Source organism: Helianthus annuus, chromosome 6 (assembly GCF_002127325.2).
Source record: "Helianthus annuus cultivar XRQ/B chromosome 6, HanXRQr2.0-SUNRISE, whole genome shotgun sequence".
Lineage (NCBI taxonomy): Eukaryota > Viridiplantae > Streptophyta > Magnoliopsida > Asterales > Asteraceae > Helianthus > Helianthus annuus.
The window spans coordinates 60,753,652-60,767,937 of NC_035438.2; the positions used below are offsets into that span (position 1 = coordinate 60,753,652).

The 14,286-nt window shown below is 35.8% G+C and overlaps 1 long non-coding RNA gene across 1 annotated transcript; it reads right to left on the reverse strand.

Annotated features, from left to right (window-relative positions):
• Window positions 1-6,042: 6,042 nt before the first annotated feature.
• LOC110938682 lies at window positions 6,043-7,652 on the reverse strand. Its single transcript, XR_004861411.1, has 3 exons — window positions 7,480-7,652; window positions 6,921-6,995; window positions 6,043-6,084 (listed from the first exon to the last, which is right to left on the reverse strand). It is a non-coding gene; the product is annotated as an uncharacterized LOC110938682 (long non-coding RNA).
• Between the last annotated feature and the right edge of the window lie 6,634 nt (window positions 7,653-14,286).

Consider the following 14,286-nt stretch of genomic DNA (forward strand, 5'->3'; position numbering starts at 1 on the left):
ACAATTGTGCATTATGACATATGGACACCATATGTCATATTAATTATATTATTATAAAATATTGATCAGAATGCATGTTATATGTTTGATGCACATGTGCATAAAAAAAACTAATGAAACGTATGTGACGTATGCAGCAACTATATATTTGAAACTCAACATGGATTGTCGACCAGAGCATTTTGGATAAACACACTTGAAGAAGGAAAGTGGGTCTCTCAGAACGTAATAGATTGCTGGGCTGCACTGTTGAACTACACGGAGAAGAAAGAAAAACCGTCAGGGAAAAGGAGGTTATGGTGCTATACCACAACAATCGTAAGTGTGTCATAAATTATGATTAAAACAATTGTGAATACGTTAAATATTTTTTTGTGCATGACGTGTATTGATGTAATATGTGCAGCCAGAGTTTATGCTAAAGGCGAAACAAACAGAAAAAAGGGCGTCTGCAACAATAACATCACACCTGAAAGAGGTAGTTGAGTGTGACAACGAGCTGCTGAAGTTGAGAGATTTCAACATTATAATTGTACCAATGATTGAAAAAAAACACTTCTACATAATTTGTTTTGATTTGGATAACGCAACGGTTGAAGTGGTTGATAACATGCATGAAAGCTTCGCGTACTACAAGATGACATCAGGGAAAGGAACAAGTTTTAGAAGTTTAGGATCGCCTTCTAAAGTGGTAAGTATGTATTTTATATTTAGTGTTATACTTGTGAATAATTATATTGATTTATGACAATATATTTATGCATTGCAGAAACATTACGTTGTTGAGTATTTGAAGCATGTCGGACACCCAGCGGCATCACGCATGGTGAACGCAAGTGTGACAAGAAAGAGGCTGGGATGGGAAACAACTGACAATTTTATTGACTGCGGTGTGTTCACAATGCGACACATGGAAGCGTATAAAGGCAGTGACGTTAGCTTTGAATGTGGTTTTAGTACCAATAAAGCCGTTCAGAAGATGCAGCTGAAAAATTTGAGCATGAAAATTGCGACAAAGCTGCTGCTGTCAGACGTAAACGTATACAAAGGAACCGTTATGGAGACGGCAAAGGAGATGATAAATGGAATGAGAGATGAAAGGGTGTTGAAGCTGTTAAACGAAGAGGCGTCGAAACAAGAACAATGTTGGAGGATGCTTAGCAAATGGAAAACGGATCAGAAATAGGCCATGTGTGTAGGTTACAACTTATTTCACATTTCATGTTGGTTGTTGTTGGTTGTTTGGTTATACATTTTACGCGATTGGTTGGTTAGACATGGGTAATTGTTGTTGTGGTGCGGGTTGATATCAGTAGGTACTTAGTTAACTTCTTAGTTGACAATTGCTGTGTGTACTGGTTGATTTGACATGCATATGTGCATGGCTAGACGGTTTATGTTTTAATACTTCACGTTCTATGTTTGGTTTACATCAGTTGTTACTTAGTTGATAGTTAATCAGTTATTAGTTGATAATAAATCAGTCGATAGTTGGATTATGTTATGGTCGATTTGATATGCACGTGTGCAGTGATATGGTTGAATAACCCATATGCACATGTGCATAAAGTGGTATAAATGCATGTTATTGGTTAAACATTTATATGTTTGTTAAAATGTGTAATGTTACATCGATTAATAAAATAAATGTTGATTAATAAAATAAATGACCTGTATGCACATGTGCATACAGTAGGTGCGTAAAAGTGATAAAACACACGGGTCAAAGTTTAATTTTGTACACTTTGTTACATTTGTGTATATTTAACAATTTTTTTTAAATTTTTATTAGTAAAATGTATAATGTTAAACAATATTATATATATAAACAAGTAGTTAAAAAACGGTATATACAACTTGTAAATACATATGCACATGTGCATATGACAAGGTAAGAATCAATATCAACACTAATATCAACACTGTAAGTCAAATGGGTACTAGTAAAAAAACAAGCAAAAATAGACATTGGTATTCATAATTAGATAAGTCTGGTAACCATAAGTTGTAATACATAATACGTTAATTCAAGAATCACGATCTATAATCAAGAATCACGAGCTATGTTGGATGGTTTGCGACGTCTAGTTGAACGCCTAAGGCTTTGATCATGTTCAAAAGACTGTTCAGGTTCACGCCTAACATTTGTCCGATCGGGTACTACGGGGGGGTTTTGCATGGAGACGGGATGTTCAGATGCATCGTAATCATAATCATCGATATCATCATTGGTGTCATCGTCGGTGTCGTCGAGATCAACACGAGTACCGTCGGAATCGGAATCAGACGAAGACGAGGCGGGTAGTCCAGCGGCAATAGCAGCGGCACGTTTAGCTGCTTGTGCAGCAAGTTTAGCAGCTTTGATTTTCTCGCAGTTGCGAGAATCGTGGTCAAACACGTACTTGTTGCATTTGTTGCATAAGCGGGCAACTTTTTGTCGTTTACCGGCCTTCTTCCGTTTATCTTTAATGTTTTGACCACCGGGACCGATCTGTTGTTTTTTGGTCCCACAACCTTTGTTTCTAATACCTTGCGGAGGATGGGCACTTGTGCTTAGATTTGAAGGTATGTTTAAGATGTCACTGATGTTTGCAGTTTTTTGAACGGAACGAGGCTGAGGCTCACACGGGAACGATTCAAATACACGGTTTCTGATGCGTTTGATCTCAGAAGACAATGAACGTAGCTGATCAGGATTGCGTCTAAGTCGGTTCGTGCATTGAGTGACTAAATCCATTATTTCATTGTGGATGACAGCAAACTCACTGTTGTTAGATGAGTATATGTTAGATACGTTATGAACAGCTGACGGGAGTGCGTCTCGTTTCCAACGTGTAATGATGTAGTGGGACGGTATACGTTCAATTTGGTGGTAACGGAATATACAGAATACATGTCGACATAGGTATCCAATACGAGTGAACCCAAGACACGTACAGCTTACTGTTTGTTCAGGTACATTGAGCGACACCTGCACATGTGCAAACATATATGATAAATAGAATAAATACACGAAAGGTAATAGGAGCAAGTGAAAAATTTATAATGTATAATAAAATAAACAATTGAATAAGTTCAATGTATATTAAAACAATCGATTCAAATACATTCAAATACACTGACTCAAAAAAAATACATTGTTTGATATATGAATAAGTGAATGACATAAAATAAAATTTGATACATGCACATGTGCATAACAAAAAAATTAGTCAAATAGACAATTATAATGGATGTAACATAAGACAAGTTAATCAAACAGACGGTTATAATAGATATAACATGACAAAATTTGATATATGCACATGTGCATAAAAAAAATAATCAAAATAGACATTAGAGAGTTATAAGTTATAATAGATATACTAAGTTATAATATATATACTAATGTTAATATGTAGCAATGGTATATTGGAGTAAGGACATACCTCGAATTCGTTGACATAAGACATGTTTGATTTACAGTGACGAACAGTGTAATTTTTTACGTCCGTCGTCCCAGGACGTTCAATCGGCATGCAATGGAACATTCCCATGTATATTTCTTTTCGAACTTCAAGAAACATGGACCATGTATATGTTTCGGACGCGTGTGCCTCTATGCGAAGACCGGTAGATAAGCGAGGGGTCGACATGTCGCTTTTAAATTCGAGATCTCGTTGTGTGTGCCGTTGAGCATCGATACTGGTTTCAAAACACATTAAAAATTGGACCAGTGTGTTAGTTTCTGATGAGTTTACTTTAAAACGCGCATTTGAGCTCTCGCATCTTGACGTAGTCTTCATCAAGCAACACATCGGTATCTCTCTAAAATAACAAGGGACCCACTCATGACGTATAGCAAACATCTCACAAAGCCACGGATGATTGTCTAGGTGATATTCATCCATTAACACATGCCATCGTTCTTCGAATGTTTGTGGCGTGATGAATAGATTCCACACAAGCTTATGTATTGATGAACGAAGAGTGGTATTATCAAGAATGTCGTTTGAAATCTGTAGACGAGGAAACATGAATAATAAAAAGTTGGATTATTTAATCACATTATACGGTTTATTTGGAAGCATGTTAATATTAAAAAATATAGTGTTTACCTTGGACGGAAGTTTTCTCATTATGTGCCACATGCACAAACGATGGATAGAGGTTGTGAAAACAGTTGATACAGCTTGTTTCATTGACGCGTCTTGGTCAGTGAGAACAAAAATTGGTTGTTTCTTATGTGCAGCCAGAAAGGTGTTTAGTAGCCATGTATACGACTCTATAGTCTCGTCATATAACATGCCGGCGCCAAAGATAACACATTTTTTTGATGATCAACTCCGGTGAATGGCACAAAAATCATTTTATATCTGTAAATAAAACATATATATTAAAAAATTATTAATCAATAAAACATATGAAAAAGTATGGCATCTTACTTGTTGGTGTCATATGTAGCGTCGAATGCACACACATCACCAAAAGCCTCGTAGTTTCGCAGTGATACGAAATCAGCCCAAAAGAAAGATCGCAACTCATTGTCAACTATGACACAATCAAAATAGAAATCATTAAGATTGGTAACTCGAGACCTCATGGTATGTAAGAGGATATCAGCATCGCGTTCACCGATGAATGCACGTATGTCTCGAGAGCAATTTTTGAAATCTTCTGTCGTGCCACGAACATTTTTAGGTCCACCTTTAAGTGATGCTTGAATGTTATGTGCAACAGTTGGGCCGATTTTGTTAAGACTAACTTTGTGGATGAACTGTTGCTCCTCAAATCCAAGTTTTCTGTTTTGTTTTAACATGTTGGCATGATCGCTACTAATCATGCAATGGTTGTGCGCGGCGATGAAACCATATATTGTGTATTGTTCGGTAGCACGATCATATCTCACTTTGATACGCGCACGACACCCGGAGATTGTGAATCGGCATCGCCTGCGTTGTTTCTTGGATTTATCATATATGGTTGGAGCATTTTTGGATGGAGCATTGGGGTCAGTTTCTGAGACCCGTGGTTGACCTTCTCTAGAACATAATATATATCTATGACTGCATATTTTCATGTTAGGATTGTCATGATATTTTTTGTTCTTTGACGTGCCAATACGTGTAGAAAACCCAGACTGTGTAGCATACGTGTTGTACATCATGTCAATATCTTCCCAGTGAGTAAATGTACTGGGTACAACAGGAAGGTATCTAGCGTCAACTTGGGGTATCCAATACGGGGTGCCGTTAGGTGTAGCATGTATGGCAGTTGTAATTGTTCCTGTAAGATATATTTAACAAATTAAAAAACAGGGAGAAATTATTAATAAATTAAAAAAAGTGACATAATGTTATACAGACGAATAGTATGATTGTAGTTAATATGCACATGTGCATTGGCAGTTAATGTACAAAAAAAGTTATTTTGTTTTTTTTTTTGTTTGTTACAATCATAATGCACAGTTGCATAAATTTGCATTGCGACGTAATTTGAGTTATGATGCATAATTTGTAACATAAGGCAATTAACACAATGAACGTGTGCATATAACATTGAGTATTCATAATGTACATCACAAAACAATTGTAAATGTGCAGTTAATACAATGCACATGTGCATGAAATATCGAATAATCATAATGTACGATATAAAACAGTTGTGAACAATATAAAACAGGTGTGAACATAATACAAATAAGTATATAATTGAACAAGTCACATTTTTTCATACAATTAACATAAAATACCTTTAGTTTCAAACCGAATGAATTGCAAGTTTTGATGTTCTGTGCTTGTAGGTGCTGTACCGGTAGATGTGGTGTTACCAGTAGACGTGGTGTCAACTGATAACGATTGATCGAGAAAATTAGCAGTATCATGTCACACCCCAACCGATGGCGGAAACATCGGGATGAGACGAACAAATCGCTCAAAAGCATCATAACACTATTTGTGACAATATAGATTAAATCAAATTTCATAAATGACTAAATTCAAATACTTTGATTCAAATAAAGACAAATTGCAACAAACATGGTTTATTATTAAAATGGGTATCTAGTCCATCCTAACTTGATTCTTCAACATCTTGACTGTCAACCTGCAACATGTATTAAAATAGAGTTTCAATGCAAAAGCAAAGAGCGAGTATACAAGTTTGTTTACATAGCATAATAGAATAAAAACTCATATCCAACACGAACATATTAAAATAGTTTCAACCATGCTAGTTTACGCAGTCCGAGTGATAGCCCAAGTTTCCAATGCGTTAAAGTGCCTTTCCCAAAGTTTAACGGGAGGTTGTATGTCTCATCCTAACAATACCCCAAAGACTAACGGGGAGGTGCATTACCCCTATAGCTCTAAAATTGGCGGATGTTACAGTCTCCCCTACTTTAGGAGATTTCGTCCTCGAAATCTAAGATTAACGTATTTTCATAAAAATTTAGAACAATCCACATGCCATACTTAGTTAACAAGATTAACGTATCCCTGGCATGTGAATACACAGGTCAACCCATCGAGTATGTTAAGGTGTGGCTTCTTACGAAGTTAATGACAAGTTTATCACATAAAGTTTCACCCAAGTAACACGAATCCAGTATAACGTATTAGCATGCACGTGAAATAAATTCCAAAATTTTTGAAAAGGAACGTTCAATCATAAAATTTCATTGAGAACGAAGAAAAGTTGGTAACTACCTCCGAGGTAAGAGAATCACCTCTAGCTCGTTGGTGAAGTTAGAAAGTGAGTGGAGCTAATCATCAAGGTTTGGGAATCACCCCTATCTTGATGATAAGTTTCCATTTTTTCAAGTTTCATGTTTAAATGGATAGAGTAAGTTTCAAATAAGTTTCAAGTGTCATGTGCGTTTAATATAGAATACATGTTGCACCCAAAGTGTTAAAAGTAAAAATGGGTTCGAGTATACTCACATAATTGCTAAGTCTTCCGATTATCCAAGTGTTGACGAGCGTAAAAGATTTGGAGGGTGGAACACCGCGGTCACCCTATATGGGCAAACGTAGGTGTATGAGTAATCGGGATTACGACGGAGGATTTGAAGCGGAATATAAAGTGTAACTAGTTAATATAAATCTGTATATATATAAATACAAATACGTATATTTTATATAGTTTAAGTAATATTTTAAAATTAATTCTTTCAAATGTATTGTTGAAATATTGTCCAAAAATAAATATATTTATGCATTTATATCTATTTTATATATGAAAAAAAAATTAGTCGAATTGATAGGTTTTGTTTTTATAAAATTTACACGTTTTATTTCACGGATCTTACGAAAAACGGGCAGAGTTTCCTCTGTTTTTGGACGATCCCGACAACCAAAGTGTCGATATAAATCTCAAAATTCAACAACAAAACAACATATAATTATACATACTTCTATGTATTCTTTTATAACAAAAAAAAATATATAAAGCGGTTTTGTGTTAACGAGAGGTATAAAACAATATAATTGGAATATTTACGTCGTTGAACTACCGAGAGCATCGAGACCTCAGTTGACCAAGTTTGACCAGGTTTGACCCGGGCATCGAACCGAACCTGCTGAACCGAAATAAGAATCAAACCACCATTCATCGGATTTAACGAAAATGGTAGTAACCAACTGAAAGAAAAGAAATGAGGGATTACCGATTGAACTCGACTGAATCGGAGCTAAGCTGAGCCAAGATCCAAACCAAACTGAGTCGAAACACGAACAAGACTCGACCCGACCCCCCACCCGGAGCTCGCCTGACTTCACCCGAGTGAACGGAAACCCGGAACCACTTACCGGAATCCGCGTCGGAGCTGATACGAGAGCCGAACCACCAAATGCGCCGGCACCGCTGGCCGCCGCCGCCTAAGGCGACGCCACTGTTGTCGCCAGCCGTCTTCAACATCAGAAGTTTGTCGGGAAGCCACACACATCACCCTCGTCGGTGTTTCCGGCTGTATATCGATGTCGGCTCTTCCTCTCTCTCCGTCTCTCTCACCTTCGATCTAGTCGCCGGAAAACGAGGTGTCTAAGAATCACCTCAATATCCATCAACATCCCAGTCGCTGTCGAACCCCCAAGAAATCCCACCACCGCCTCCGTCGTGAGAGGCGGCGACGCCGTCACTGGAGCCCATCGGAGAGAGGGGTGGGGTGTCGCTCGTCGGAGAGGACCACGGCAACCAACGGCTTCACGGTTCCGTCGGCCGCCGGTCACAGGACCGAGAGGGTGTCTTGGTTTGGGTTATGTATGTGAGCTTGGAAGGGATGAGGTTTTGTGTGTGTGAGAGCCTTGAATTAGCAGTCATATGGTTTAAAGGGGAGCAGGTATGCGGCTGACATAAAGGGGATATTAGGGTTTAGCTAACTCTTAAATTCATATGGTTGGGTTAATGAATTTCCTTGAACGATGAGTTAAATGATTTAAGTGGTGGATAATGATCGATGTGAAGGCCATAGCAAAGTGGTTATGTGCGTGCTTGAGGAGGTGCTGACCCGGGTTCGATCCTCGCGGTTAGCATTCTTTTTATTTATTTATTTTTCAGACTTAAAACCCTTATATTTTCATTTATTACATAATTTACCCCTGAACTTTAATTAACCAAATTATATAGTTTAAAAGAGGGGGGCTAATTTTATAGAACAAACTAACTAAGTTAGTTTACTAAGTCCAAGATTTAACGAGACTAACTTAGTTTATTTTAAAATAACTTTTAAATAGTAAAATTAATTAATTTAATTAATTAAAATAAGAAATAAATAACCATAATTATAACGAATTAAATTAAGGATTTAAGATTTTTCGACGTTACAACGGATTAGTATATTTTGAACGAGACAAGCTTCTAAAAATAGATTTTTAAGTCTCGATTTCTGAATTAGGAAGGTTATGGAAACGCGGAGCGTTACAGTCTCCCCTCCTTTAGGAAATTTCGTCCCGAAATTTATTCAAGAGGAAGACTTTGGAGAAAAGCATTTTAACTGAAAGAATCGAGATATTTAGCATAAGTAAAAGCGTGCACGTGTGTGAGTTTACACAGTTTTGAATCAACTTGGAGAGGTATATATATAAAATGTGTCGCATTTAAAAGGGAAAATTTAGTATACAAAAATGGTTTTCGAGGTAACGACCAACTACGGGTGTTTTGCAGAAGAAAAAAAAAAAGAATCGAGAGATAGTTTCAAAAGCAAGGACGTAAATTAGGATTCGAACGTTTAAATAGACTTGATTACGAACGGGGTTTATATAAAAGGCGGAGAATAATGGGAGTATAACAGTAGATGATTGATTTAATAAACGAATGCGATTATGAGAATAGCGTAAGTATTGGATAGACAAGGTAGTGTGTCAAGAATGAAGTCTCGTCATGGATAATCGGATATAATGCGTTTGTGAGTTGTTTAAAGGTTGTATTAGGTCAAAGGGTCTGCAAAACACTGAATTTCTCATGGCACGTTTTACGAGGGTTTGGTAACATGGTGAAAACACTTATATATAGGAAGTACCAGCGGCGTATCCACAATGTTTTGACCATGTTACGTCCGTTTCGTTATTCGTGTCATGTTACGTTCCGTGTCTTACCATACGCAGCAGTACACTCTATGGTTCTCATGCGCTCATTACTATAATCCCGTGTGCACCCGCGATTATAACAATCGTCGCATGATCCGCATATGTTGTACTAGTTGCGTATGAATCAAGGTATGCATAAATTTTGAAAATAAGATTGCGAGTGTATAGAAAGGTAGCATATAAGCACATTTGTGTTTCAAATAGTATAAGACCAACGCAAGCGAATCCCTCGGGTTTCGCTCGCGTACAGGTGCGAACGTATAAATTTTGAGTATGAATAAAAACATAAGCATAGTATAAGCTTAATATGAATACGCATGTGAGCATAACACAATCGTATGAATACGAGTACGGTTACAAGTATAAACATAACGTGTACGGAAAATATGAGTACAATTTCTGAGCATAAACGGGGCATAAACATAAATCGTATAAACTAGAGTATATATGTGAGTACGAGTATAACATAAATCTTATAATTGTGAGTATGAATTGTGTCAGTATGAATACATATATAAGTACGAGTATAAACATAAGATGCATGACCATCGATATGAACGTGGTTTCAAATGTAAAACATGAAGGTTTAAGTATGAACAAAATATATGTGCATGAATATAAGTGTAAACAAAGTTGTATAAGTGTATATGAAAACATGAAATGCATGAATATGAATGTAGTATAGACATGAATGTAAGGACAACGTAAATGTATAATTGTGAGTGTGTGTGTGTATAAACGTAAAACGTATGAATTTTGAATCGTGAGTATAACATAAATGCGTAAGTGTGAACATAAGTGAAAGCATAAAATGTATAAGTATGGACGTAGGAATTAATGATTTTGTTTATAATATAAAATTAAAATACACGAGTTTATGCGCATAAAAGGTTTAAAGTTTTGAATATGAAAGGAAAAAGAGAACGAGTGACACGCGTGAGATTGTTGTGAGATATTTGACTAAAACGTGTACAATGATATGCATATATAGTTGTTTGCGCAAAACGTGGAGTTAAAAAAATAGATTGAGTTGTCACGGAATATAGACTCTAGTTTGTGAATGTAAAGAGAGTATAAAACGTCTATTGCTTATGTGGAAAAGGTACTTTGGAAATGAATGGAATTGCTATTATGGTTTTAAAAGAATTTACATAGTTGAAAATTTGTCGTCCTTATGAAGTTTCCTTGCCCACGTGTTTTGAATTTAATTAGCGTATCAAGCGAGGTTTTGAAAAGTTCTTGGGATTAAAAAGTTTGCATCGTTTTAAGAAATTTTTGTATTACTAACTTCGAAGTTTACAGATTCTTGTGAAAAGGTTTATCCTTAGGAAAAGGATCTTGGTATATGATCTTGGTGTTTTGCTGGAAAAATCGTCTTTTAATAAAAATGTGTTATTGATTTTGAAAGAAGTTTTAGTAAACGACTGAATAATATTTGTAATATTTTGTATGAAAAGCTGGTTTGATTCTCAATTGGAAAATTAGAATTCTTTAGTTTAGTGATGCGAGATGAGCGTGTTTTAGTAATTACGTGAAATATGAAATTTTGTGGGCAATGATTTTTTTTTTTTTTGTGACAGCCTAGGTTGATAAGTAGCATTTCGTGAAATTTTGAAAGTCGAGGAATAGCGTTTATGCTATAAGTTAAGAATTTTGTGTGTGTGAGCTATATGAAAATAGATTGTAGGATAGGAAATTCGTTTATATAACAATGCATTTTGAAATAATTAGGGACTTGACTAACGATAAATGATTTAGATATAAACATGATCGTATTTACATAATATAATCTTTTAAAAGAAAGCCTTGGTAACGATCACCTAGGTAAGGGAATCACCCCAAATCCGTTGATGATGTCGTTGTAAGATGAGGAGAGAAGCGGAGTTAATCATCAAGTTGAGGAAATCACTCCTATCTCGATGATATGTCTCTGCTCGTTGTTATAAAAGCGTAATTAAAATTACGTGAAATCATGCATGCTAATAATGTATAATCGTATGAAAGGTAAAAGTATGATGTTGCGCAAAATGAAATCTCGAAAAATTGTTCAAAAGTGACAAAAGATCGAAAATGATAAAACGTAAGCTCGAATAAAACTTGGATGGTTCCAAACGGAACATTGACTAACCAAAGTGGTCGAAAGATCTTTTGAAATTGAGAAACATGCTTTGGCCTAATAGGTGGAATACTCTCGCCGATATCTCGGTTAACGGTATTCACCCTTCCAGTTACTACATGTTCCCAGTCCATCGAAAATTCGAGACTTGGCGGGATATTTGAAAATCAAGGAGTGGGACTAGTCGACGAGGTGTGGGTTTCACCCCTAGCTTGACGAGTTCGTACCCTACGTGTGGTTGGTACTCGTTGGGTCAAAATTTAATTTCGACACGTTAACGAGGGTCCACTAGAAATTGAATTTGAAATTTGAAATTTGAAATTTGAAACTTCCATTAAAATGTGGATTTCACTCCTAACTTAATGGTGTAATTTCGTGCAACAAAATGAAATCAAGCGGGATGAGAGTTGTTTACTAAATTGTGGGTTTCACGCCTATTTTGGTAAACTCGCCTCTTTTTTATAACATAAGTGTTTTCGAGTTTAAGAAAAATCGAGTAAAATGCCTTAGGGAGAGCGTATGTTAAAAGGACAAACGAACGAGCAAAAGCACATAAGAAGGCATGTCGAGAGTAACACATAAGGATTAGAACAATAAAACAAGTATCAACACATAATATAACATGTATCGAACGTAATAAACAAGCATTAACACACAATGAAACAAATATTAACACATAAGAATTGCATATCAAGTATTAACACATAAATGGCATATACCTTTAAAAGATAAAAGAGGATAAATAAGAAGTAATTAAAGTAGCATACAAGTAGTTTCAAGAAAAACATACGAATAAAGCTCTAAAACTATAGACTAGGTTAAAGCATTCCTACTTTTCCTAATTCCCTATAGTTATGGCTCTGATACCAATCTGTCACACCCCAACCGATGGCGGAAACATCGGGATGAGACGAACAAATCGCTCAAAAGCATCATAACACTATTTGTGACAATATAGATTAAATCAAATTTCATAAATGACTAAATTCAAATACTTTGATTCAAATAAAGACAAATTGCAACAAACATGGTTTATTATTAAAATGGGTATCTAGTCCATCCTAACTTGATTCTTCAACATCTTGACTGTCAACCTGCAACATGTATTAAAATAGAGTTTCAATGCAAAAGCAAAGAGCGAGTATACAAGTTTGTTTACATAGCATAATAGAATAAAAACTCATATCCAACACGAACATATTAAAATAGTTTCAACCATGCTAGTTTACGCAGTCCGAGTGATAGCCCAAGTTTCCAATGCGTTAAAGTGCCTTTCCCAAAGTTTAACGGGAGGTTGTATGTCTCATCCTAACAATACCCCAAAGACTAACGGGGAGGTGCATTACCCCTATAGCTCTAAAATTGGCGGATGTTACATATCAGAGCCTACATTGCCTGATGAAGTAAACATTGAATCAAGTGTTTGTATTTCAAACCCATGAAGGGTGTGTCGACTTGCAACTGGGTTTGCAGCAGGTAAGGTAACTGGGTTTGCAGCAGGTAAGCTATTGATATCATACGGGCCAACAGCAGAAATAGGGTTGACATTGGTATCAGACGGGCCGCAAATACCAGAATCGAGATGTGGATTATATGCAGGAGATGTTGTATGATGATCATCAGATGCCGTAGGTTCAACTCCAACACGAGAAGAGTCAGACGAAGCCATTTGTGACCGAAATCGGAATCCAAACGTCGTAATCAGTATCCCAATCGAAATCCCCCGTAAGATCGCCGCCGTGAAACTCACCGCCGTAGTTTGTCGTCGCCGATTAAGCAAAATCTCCAGCGAAACCCTAGATTGGAAACCCTAAATCTTCAAAGACGATGGACGACAGTGAACAGGGGAAGAGAGCGCGTGTTTTTATTGATTGTCAATAAATTACAAGTTTGCCATGTGTTCACATTGGTTCTCGCGGTTCTCGCAATAAAGGGTGGTTCCTAACGGATCTCTATCCTCTATATATATATATATATATATATATATATATATATATATATATATATATATATATATATATATATATATATATATATATATATATATATATATATATATATATATAACAGGGGAAGAGAGCGCGTGTTTTTATTGATTGTCAATAAATTACAAGTTTGCCATGTGTTCACATTGGTTCTCGCGGTTCTCGCAATAAAGGGTGGTTCCTAACGGATCTCTATCCTCTATATATATATATATATATATATATATATATATATATATATATATATATATATGAATCATGAGGTAATATGCTTTTGATTAAATGGATCTTGACTTATTTTAAACTCAATCGTGGTTAAGAAAAAAATCAAAAGCTTAGTTTCAGGACTTAAATTATGTGAGTTGCTCTTGAAAGCTTGATGTTCAGCCATTTATATAAGTTTTTTTAATTGATATGAAGGTTTTTTGGTCTGAATGGATTTTTTTATTCAACAGGGTCTTAATTGGGAATGTGATGGAATTTTGATAATTGTTGATGTATAATCATTTTCATGTGTTAATACTAAGTTTTCATATCTGACCTTGTATTTTTTTTGATGGCTCATGTAAAATCATTTTCATGTGTTAATACTTACTAAGTTTTACGTAATATATCTTTGTTA